We start from the raw sequence: 11484 nt of genomic DNA, 5'->3' as shown, positions 1-11484 counted from the left end.
TATTTCTTTTTTAATTAAAAACCCTGCATAATTTATAGATTACTTCTGAAGACCTTTCTAAATGACAAAGTATAATGTATGGACATAGGAAATTTTCTTAAAACTGCCTTTTATAAGCTTGTGTTATGTCATAAAAGTTACTCACCTTCTGCGTACTCCAAAACTAGGGTACTGATCGTTATTCTTTTATTGTATTACAGAACAGACACTTATTTTTTTCATGTTTAACTGATACAGTACATATGGTACTTATAAACAGAAGCTGTAAAAGAGCCCTGAATGTTCTTAGAGGTCTGAGCCAAGTTCTAAAGCACTATATTTATTGCCTTTATAAACGTATAGTAGATTGTGTACATTAGAGTTAATTTGTTTTATAATCTAATTTTACAACAATTTAAGTGCATTTGGACTCAAACTGATTTTCATTTTAAATGTAATGGATTCAGTTCAACTGAGGAGTTTTTAAAGAATTTCTATTTCCTGGGGTTTTACACACAAGATTGATGGGTCCACATTAGCATTCTGCTATTTTTACCTGTCAGGATAAGTGATGAGATTCTGGTTGGATACAGGTGTAAGTCACATACTCATTGCTTTAAAAAAATATCAGTTTCCTGGTATTAACAAATCAGCCTGCAGGTGACTCAGCATCACCTAAGACTGACCTTTACATTCACACCTCACAAGAAAAAAAAATAAACCAGTTCAATTTTTTATGTTATTTTTTTTTAGTTTTCAATTTTCATTGGGCATTTTGACATATAGACATCCCACGCTCATGCAAAATATAGTAGTTTATTTGAAATCAGTACTGAGGGTAAATCTGTCTGAAATAGTTCCAAAAGCTTGTATCACAACACTTTCAAAATTTAAATCTATTTAGGGAGTTGAGAGATGGGGGTATTTTTTGTCTGAGCTTTCGTTCTAAGTTATTTTGATTGTTTTATAATAACGACTGGTCAAATTATTCATTAATTTAAACAAATTAAAATTAAATAAAATTAGCATTTTTATAACCAAATGTTTTGTTATTTTTGAATAAACACAGAACAAAAATAATCCCCAACTGCCAACATCCATTCCTCCTACTTTTTCCCTATAAGGTGTCACACTTTTCAGAGTTCCTGCCAATAGACTGCAGCAGTAAAATCATACAGAGCTGACGCATGTATAATGCAATGAAGACCTCACCACATTATCATCCCGGAACCTGTCTCCATCTGTAGTATTCAAATTCCTGTTCTCAACAGTAAAAGCTGCTAAATTTTAAATGGCACCTCTAACATAAAATAAATAAATAGCTGAAGTCAATCCCTTAATTTTATCCCTGAAAGTCAGCACATGGGTATACAGATGACCTGGTCCTTCAAGGCACTCCATGGGCAAGCATTGCAGACAGGAAACATAAGTAAAAAGAACTAGGTGTCCTGTACTGAGAACTGAAGTGAAGAACATCCTCATTACAGATACCTTCTGGGATATGAATCCCTTTGCGTCTCCCAAAGTTGAGGAAAGAGAACGGGACTTACCTACTGTATAAGGTAAATGAGGAATGTCTTCTGTGATTTTGTGAATCTTTCCACTAAATGCCAAATTGTAATTAATAGTTATGGGACCAAAGCACCATTTACAGTGTCTAAGAGGGAAAAGCCTTACTTATTAAATCTTGAATTCTACAAGGAGAAACCAAAAGCAGAGAACGCAAAACAAAGTACTGTAAGTAGTATACAGTATATAGATGATAAAGTCTGGCAGATACAGGCTCCACATGGAGCTTTTTTAAGACGTAGAATAGCAAACTTAATATGTGGTCACTTGCTTTCTCATATTAATTTAAAAATATATGCAATATAATGTAAAGTATGGCAACAGAATTTTAAAAAATCCGGTTAGGAAGCATATTCATTTTGAATATGGAGACATAAGCTTGAAAGGAACTGGAAGACTTTACTTAACTTGTCTATTGTTGTTACAATATTTAGAGAACAGTAAATCGTGATAGTAAAGATGCCCAACTCCATTCTTTAGTGGCTACTATCCAGGAGCCTTTACACGTCTCTCTAACTCTTCAGCTTATTGAGAATAAAGACTTGTGCAGTCAGGCAAATAATTAGTTAAAATGGATAATTAAGGGATCAGATGGAAGGCAAACCAGAGACCTTCAACAAGGACTGGAGTTGTGCACCTTCGTACCAAGGCCCCTGAGTGCAAGAATAGCAGGTGTCCTGATTTTAGAATAAAAGATCTGTCTCTGTGAGGTCCCCCAGTCAGGTATTGAATTTAAAACAAGAGTTTCAACCCTGAAAATCAAGGAGCTTCGAAAACAACTCAGGGATAAAAAAAGCAGAAAGTAGAAAGGCACAGATCAGGAACACGGTATAAGAACATTTCAAAGGCACTGAATATGCCTTGGTAAAGCTTGGTAAAGTCAGTCAAGAGCTGTATCTTCCAAATCAGTCACTGCCAAGATCAGGGTATCCCTCCAAGAGCAGCTGGGGCAAGGAGGAAACTCGTGAGCGATACCACTGTGAGACTAACAACACATATGAAAGAAATTGAGAAGGGAGGTGGGAGAAAATGTCCACGAGTCATCAAAAGCTGCCCTGTGTGGCAAACCCATCTCAAATCCCTCTATCAATTGTAATACATGTCTGGCACAAAAATCAAAACTGAAACGAAACTTAAACCGAACACTTTTGAGGGGCGAAAGAAGTTAAATGTGATCAGAAAAATCAAATACTAAAATATGTCGATTGTATAAGTATTCTTCCCACTGTATCAATTTTTGGTGGCAGTACCTTTAACATCACCTAGAGTAAAATGTGAGCCTTTTTGAATAAGTCTCTAGCAACTTTCTTTTGAATTAATTAATTCATTCATTATTTTTCTCAGACTTGCTCAAGCTCTGTCACGTTGGTTGGGGATCATTGCAGACAGCAATTTCTAAGTTCAGTACCAGCTCTCCAGGTTCATACTTTTGCTCCTTGCCCTCAATTGTGTTGCTAATGTCTCCTTTAGACTGCTGGTCCTGGACCACACGTTCCATTCTCCTGTTGTCCTGCAGAATGTGGCTTACCTTGATTGGGCAGTGTAGTATAGAGAAGCCAATAGGGACAAGAGAGCCCTATATTTTCCATGTCAGAGTTTTTATGCCATTTACGGTCATCCAATTCAACTTCGTGTGTGGGGCCTTGCCACTCTCTCGGTCAGGGACAGATACAGTGCCTTGCAAAAGTATTCACCCCCCCTTGGACGTTTTCACATTTTATTGTGTGGATGGAACCATGATGTATTTAACTGAGAATTGTTCCCACTCATCAACACAAAGTACTCTATAATGTCAAAGAGAAATAGAATCCAGAAATCTTACTAAATTAGTTAAAAATAAAAAAAAACAGAGAAGAAAACTTGTTTCGGGCATCCGTAGATGTACAGGCAAAGTAAATAAGAAGATATTTATTGGGGGGAGTACCACTTAGGTAATAGGAGGAAGGGTGAGAAGGTTTGTATAGAATGGGGAATTGTACTGGAATTTTATTTTGGTGCTAATCAAAACAGTTTAAAATGTCTGTAGTTATAGTATAACTAGGTCATTACCTTATGTATTTTATTGTACATGACTACATCAACTGCATATACACGTATATTGGTAGAAATGTATTATGTCCTTAGAAACATAAAGCAAACAGATGGATATTGATCAAATGTTTCTGCCATGATCTTACTTTTTCTGCCATGATCTTACTTTTTTAGAATGATCTTTACTTACATTCATAACTGACCATGATACTCCTGTGGGACAATGACAATGTTTCATCAGCACTTAATCACTTCAGGTGATTCCAATTTAAAGAGATTCTTTTTTTCATTTTCTTCTATTTTTTTTCACAATGTGGCATTGAACTTGTTAGCACTTATAGCATCGACACTGTTCCTTCCAGTTTTTTTAGACAGCTGCAAGACATCACTTTATTTTTGAAAATCTGCTCTGGCAATGACTTCTTCCCCTGGATTACCTATTATCATTGCAGCGTACAAAAAAAAGTTTGCACTGTCTTTGTATCATGATTTATTGCCGATGCAAGATTGTACCTACCCTAGCAGTGATTAATGTTTAATGTCTGTTCTTTATGGTTCAGAGATATTGGTATCCTGTATATTTCTGTTCGAGTTGTTCTTAATAAAAGCCTGTGTATTCTAACAACCTTTGTATACAGTGTATTTTTAGATTCAGTTACAGTATATATCCATCGCCCCATAAAATCAGTCAATACCCTATTTCCATACCTTACAATGGTGTTATTAGATGCCACAGGCAGCTGATGTCTAATATAGAAAAAACAGCTTATTTGCTTACCTCTGGCAATAGTCTTAACAAAATGCCAGTATGTGTCAGTAAAACTGATAGCAGCAAGCAAAGCATGAAGGTGAAAGTTTTAGAAATCATATGTTAAATACTACCCACTTTAATTTTTATGATCTGCCAACTACTAGTGACTTTTACAAATATGCCAAAAGATAGCTGAATCAATATTTCTTCATTTGCATTTTCTTACCAAACATCAGTTCCTGCTCATGTTGAAACCTTTTGCTTTTAAACTTTGAATGTGTGCTTTTTATTTTTAAGTTTTATTTTATTAACTATACAGTATAAGTGCATTTTACTCTCAATATAATTTAATTTCATACTGTACAGAAAGCAAAAAGGGAATGTCTTTCATAAGCATTGTCTTTAAAAATAACATCAATGTGGAAAACAATAAGCTTTTGCAAAGATTTTTTTTCTCATTTAAGCTTCAAACTTTAAAATATGCACTGTGTAAAAACTCACTTGACACTATGTTTCCCAAACGTACTAGCTGCTGCCTGAAAGGACCGAATTTTTTCTAATTTATTATTAATTTACATTTTGATTCATTTTCAGCATGCTTTGTTCAGTTCTTTAATGATTTTCTGTACAATTTCCCAAATGTTTTCAGAGTATTGGAGTGTGTGTACTATTAAAGTTTGTTTTCCCCAGGCAAAGACGCATAAATGTTTAATAGCCTATTCAATAAGGGGGTCATTTCCAGCGTAAGAAATATGTAATAAGTTTTTTTTTTCACTTTTATTTTTCAGGAAATTGCAGCTAAAAGGTCAACAACAAATAGTCAGAGTGATTGTAAGATTTGCAGGGATGTGTAGATCTAAACAGATAAACACGGAGAGGGTTTGCATAATGTACGATTTTCCAGTCTGACAGAAAATATCCGTATATTGGATACTCAAGCAGTACTTCATGATCTTCATAACCCTTTCTTGTGCTTGCCAAGCAAATCTGCCAGTCATGCAACCTAAACCAAGCATCACAGCCATGCTCATTATCCCACTGGTGTCTATGCAAGTATAGTCTGTGCCCACCACAAGCTGCAATCAAAGATCTTTGCAGTAAAGACCTGCCTAAATAAACATAAAGGAGACAAACCGATCTGCTGGTTACCAAGAGCGATGTGAGCGTGAATAAACCCTGTGACTGGATGAGGAGAAGAAAAGTCAATATGACCGAGCCGTCACATTCAACAGACCATCCTCATGTACCCAGGATCAAACTGCTCAGACTGCCGTGTGTCAGGATTAATCTACTTCAGAAGTGATCTATCCATTTTAAACCGCCTTGCAATGAATATTTATTTAAAATATCCAAAGCTGCTTTTCAGAAGATAGAATATGAAGCAAAGACATACAGTAAAACATCTTTGCACCACTGCATAGGTAGTATAAAGCATTTGCAAAAGCGGCGAGAGACGCACAATGGCAGAGCAGATCTTGTGCTTTTGAAGATCTTTCTTGTTAAGAGATTTAAAATTCATTGTTTTCACCAAAAAAAAAATCCAATGTTCAAAAACATCAATGCAATAAAGAAAATGGCGGCCAAATAATTACCTGACCTCTCTTTTTGTAATTAACTCCCCAGCTGTTGAGACATATTCTGGCATACCTGCTGCTTGGCAGGAGGTACAGACTCTTTTATCTATCCCCTTCCTAGTTTTCAGTATCAAAGTGACTGCTGCAAGTTACTCAGCTCTATTGTTCAACTTGATTGTGCAACAGTGTGTTTTTGGACGTAAAGGGTCTTCCAGTCAGTTATGCTGCACAACAGCCCTGTCCAATACCTGTACCCATCGGACATTTAGAAAGGGGATTTTAGTGAAATATCTTTATAAATAAACATAAACTGAAGATTTTCTGTTTGAATAGCAGTAAAGCAAACCCTGGAGTAGTTCATATACCTTTTAAGAGTAACCGTCTGAATGTCTTATTTAAGAAATGTCCTGAATATGGAGTTCCTTTTAAGTGCCTTGACTTTAGTTTTACTGTGTTTTGTTTGAGTAATGAATTTTGTCTTTCATTTTTATTTTTCTTTGTTTTTATTTCTCTGCATTTGCCAGGGAGGGGGGGATAACATTATAATGTATGTACAGTAAATGACTTCAAAATGGTTTTCATTAAGGCGATTCAACAGTATCAGTTTGACTTTTTTCCATTGGTTGGTAGCTATTTTAAGTGTCTTATCAGAAATGCAAATTAAGATACCCTGTCCCAGGTTTTTGATTCTGGTGATCCCCACTTAATGTTGATTAAACAGATACAAATTTGTTTGGACAGGTCTGCAATTTTAACTGTATGAGAGCAATCTGTATCTGTTAAATCAAAATATCACTTTCTTCAGAACACCGCCGCCACCCATATTTTACTACTGGTTTACTCAGCTGGAAGCAGTTGCAGTCGCAGCACTCTTCTTTATTTTCTTTTCTTCTCAGCCCAGACATTTATTTAAAAAAGATAACTGTAAACTGTTGAAAACTGGAAATTGTAAAGTAAATACAGTGGAAACTTTCAGAAATACAATACACATTTCCCCAACCAATTTCACAAAATATGGAGCACTAATTGTTTAACCTGTCTGAGAATGAAATTAGAGGCTGTATTCTACCTGTAAAAATATTCAAGCTCACATCCTGTTTTTGCACACACTGCTCATTATGCTCAAGTACCGTATAATCATGCGGGTTGAGAAATGTGGGCTCATGAGGTTGCATGGTCAAATGTATTGAGGGCTAGAAGTTTTTCCTAAATGAAAGTGAAATGTGTTAAATTTTATGTAGGGTTGTCTTCTTTTTATGAAATATTTTGTGCAAGCAAGAACTTGAACAAGATAAACAGATGATCCCTTTTCTGCCATGTTGACTATTTTAGCTGGAGTGCCAGACTTCATGTAATAACCAGGTGCTATGGCTTAACTAAATCAGTGAATTTGAGCACATCCAGACATAGAGTTACTTCACAGAGGTAAGTTCTTATTGCGCCCACAGTGCAAAGATGTAAAAGATCAATATAATGGAATTTTCAGAAAGATTAGATTTAGCAATGCACAAATACATGTGCCATTAAGCAAATTAATGCTAAACTAACATTAAAACAAAAATGGTGCAGTACATTGAATTCAATAATATGAAAACAACATATAGAAGTGAATTTAGTTTGCAAATATGCCAAATTCCTTGTGTATTAAAATCACCTTTGTAGTAAGGACCTCTCTTTATTTGCTTTTAATCTGCTGTTCATTAATATAGTTAGCTTATATGTATCCAATGTTAAAGTAATTTTATGATACCTAAATCAGAGATATTAAATACTTGCACTCATACTGTATGTTTATTAATGTGTAATTAGAGCAATTAAGTTGTACAGCATTTATATTTAATTTTATGGCAAATAATAAGTCTCTGTGCTTAATGATTTCTGAACATCTTTAAAATTCATCTAATTTTTAATGAATGGGCCTGAATTGCCAATTGATCAAGCGGTATATATCGATCTGATCCTTTTACTCATTCATATACAGTATATAGATTACAAACTTCTAACTTCTATTTTATCTTGATTGATATTTTGTTTTGGAGTGCATTTAAAATAAACCATTATTACTTTATGATACATTTAATGATTACACAGGTAACAAAGAGATATATCAGTGGTGGCTCTGTGGCTAAGGATCTGTGCCTGTGCCTGTGGCTGGAAGGTTGCTGGTTCAAATCCTACAGCTGGCAGAGGAATCCTACTCTGTTAGGCCCTGAGCAAGGCACTTAAACCCAACTACTCCAGGAGTGTTGTACAGTGACTGACCCTAAGCTTCTTTCTCTGTCTCTGTGCCTGTGTCTCATGGAGAGCAAGCTGGGGTATGTGAAAAGACAAATTCCTCATGCAAGAAATTGTATAAGACTAATAAAGTGATGTTATCAATTCATTATTAGACTGTTACATTTAACAAAGAATTGCAATGTTTTGTTTTTATTGAAACCACATGAAAGACACCTATGTACGAAGGCAATATGAGTTACATAAAATGTGTCACCATTCCAGTGATGAGCAGTAACTCCATTATATTTTATTCATTGGGCATTTTGTGGTAGCATTGCTTTCCTGCCCTTGTTAAAGTCCTTCTTCACTCAACTGCTCAGGCTGTTCTGTTGTGCTAGTAATGCAGCATCCCAATGAGTCCACACTCAGCTATTTCAGCTCCTTCTTTTTACTGAACTGTCATTCTCAATGTTCCTCTGTCAGCTGCCAGGAGTACATTACATGCAAATACATGTCCAATTCCTCACATCTTGCAAAACTTGTCCATGTCAAAAAAAAATGATTTTAATACAATTGTAATATAGTGCTATTTTATTACACCAATAAAAATGATGGGTTGCCTTCAGAACCCCATTTCTCTTAAAAGGAAGGCAGTTATCACTGATGAGAAAGTGTCTTGTCACTGACATCATACAAACACAGAACCAAATTAGTCCCAAGGGACCCCAGGAACATCATACCAAAAGTTCACCCCTTCTCCTGAGGCTGGGACAGCAGGAGCTACAGTACCCTTTGCTATTTTTGCTATTTTTAAAGGCAGGCAGGTTGGCTGAGATGAACCTGAAGGGGTTCATTTCATTTCAGGGAACCAAGGTTCTGAAGGCAACCCATCACTCCTCTCTAATACAGAACGCAATCATCGCTGATGGGGTTGAAATACCCACGCAGTCAAGAGTAGGCTAACAGCTGCATTAGATCTAAACTGGAGCAGATACTTGGGAGGTGGCAAATTTAAGAACTTTTTCTGAAAGACAGACTTTGGATGTCAAGCACTTTCAGGTTGCTAGACTATGGCGAACATAGGAGTGGAGAACTACATAAGTGCCATACAGAGTTTGGGGCCTGGGTAGTGCTCTTGTGACTTCCTATTCATCATCTTTGGAGGGTCAAAGGATTTTTCTTCTCAGGACAATGAATAGGGCATCACAGAGGTGGAAGTTTGGTAGTAAAACAAAGATGGTCTCAATACATTATGGTGTTAACTCCTGCAAGGATGGCTATCTTGGATTGACATGTACAAGTATCTTTGGTAGGGGAGGTTCTATAGAGTAACTCATTTTGATGGGTGTAAGAATTGGGCAGAAAACCAGGTAACATTAGTTGTTTAGAGTCTAGCTCTGAACTGTTGATTCTATTGTGGCAAGCATGATACTGCTGTCATGCTGATCTTTAATGTGGCAGATTTTCCCTGACCATGGCGAGATTGTAAGAAGTGGAAAACTGTGGAGAAGGGACTGAAGATTCCATCCATTTTCCAGGATGTGCTCCAGGATGAGAAGAGTCCCTCTTTGTAAGACATGTAAGTACAGTATACTGGTGCCTTCTGGAGGGTGGACACTACAGTACATTATCTATCAGTCTTAGCTCTGAGAGTCTGTGATTTTCAGTAGATAGAAACAGAGTTGCACAGTTCAAGATCACCCATCTGGTTTAGGCGATCTTGGTGAAGGTGAAATTGCCACAGTTCCAAAGTGACCTTCAAAATGGGAACTACTTTCTCACATTAGCCTTCAGGTGACTACCAATACGATTCACAGATCCATTTTACAATTAATTTCTGATGTTCAAAAGGCACAAAACATCTTTCTTCTTGTAATTCACTCCCCAATTGTTGAGACATATTCTCATACACTTGCTGCTTTTTTATTGAATATCTGAAATAATGCTATGATGATATCCTGAAGCAAACAAAGTTTCACATGCAACAGAACCATTAACCTAGTCCAAAAGGTACTAGAACAACTTCTGAATGTAATTACACCCAACTTTCATTTCTTAATTAATGCAAATGTATACTCATGTAGACAAAATTTGCATTTCCCATCAGTCTTTATAATTATATTGGTTATGAATATCCAATAAATAAAAATAACAAGAACTGTAATACATAGAAATAAAAAAAGTTTAGATATACCCTATCATCAAAACAGTGTTTTCATTTTTAGACATGAATGACCACAATCATCAACTTCTTGGGCCACTAATCCTTTGTTATGACTTTCATGAATACATCTGACATTTCTACTGGTGTAATAAAAGATTGTGTGTCAAAGAAGATGTCCACTGACATTTATGGTAATAAAAGAAGCTGTGTGTATGTGTAATTGACCCCATCTCTAGGTGTATATAGACTGCCCATCTGCTTTTGAAGTGTACCATGCATAGAAGTAAATGAAAAACTCAGATAAACAGCAAGAAAGAGGGAAAGGAGTTAGTTCAAAGAAGCCTGTCCAAGATCAACAGAAAGAATGTTTTGCATTCTCTTTCAGAATCAAAATACAATAATCTTCTCTTTCAAACTGGATGCTTACTATAACTTTGAATAAAAACAACACAAACTATCCATTTTACCATAAACTTTTACCCCGGTTAAAGTTTACCCTGTCCTTCATTTCAGCAAATGATACACAGATCGAAATATTATGTGATTAATTTCCATATGTTGTTGTTGATGCTATTTGACCTAATCTTAGGCTTTAAGGAACACTTAAACAGGGAAGAACTTGTTTAATCATCAAAAACACATTGGTGCCCAGAAAGGTCCACTCAAACACTTAGACATCAGATACCTCACATTTGTTAGACCAAGGTGTTCTATAATATGGAATAAACTTTATTTACTCTTAATTTTTAACATATTTCTTACTGTAACATCATGGTGGGTAACATATGGCTGTTACCCACTTTGATGTTTTCTCATGCCACCTGTAAGTCTGAAAATTGCTTTTTCAAATGTGTACTGCGTGCAAACTCTCAAGGGCATTGTAACTACTAATTTCACTGCCTGTAGAAGGAGTGGAAGTGTGGAGTACTGGTTTAGGCTCTGGATTCCTGATTTAGATCAGATTTTATGCATTTTACATAAATTACAGGATAAGCCTTTTGACTAGAAGGATGTGGGTGAGAGTACACCAGCTGTATAAATTGCTGGAGGTAATCCCTGGATATCCCATCCCATGGAATCACATGTCCTCTAGTCTGCCATTTAAACCAGGAAAAAAACCCGTCCAGATGAGTTGCTGTACAATAGCTCTGATGTGGACTTTCTACACAATATATAAGTATATAGTATAGTATCGTATC

This window comes from Lepisosteus platostomus, chromosome 3 (genome assembly GCF_059453375.1).
Source record: "Lepisosteus platostomus isolate fLepPlt1 chromosome 3, fLepPlt1.hap1, whole genome shotgun sequence".
NCBI classification, from domain to species: Eukaryota; Metazoa; Chordata; class Actinopteri; order Semionotiformes; family Lepisosteidae; genus Lepisosteus; species Lepisosteus platostomus.
Note: the sequence above shows the minus strand (reverse complement) of the source record.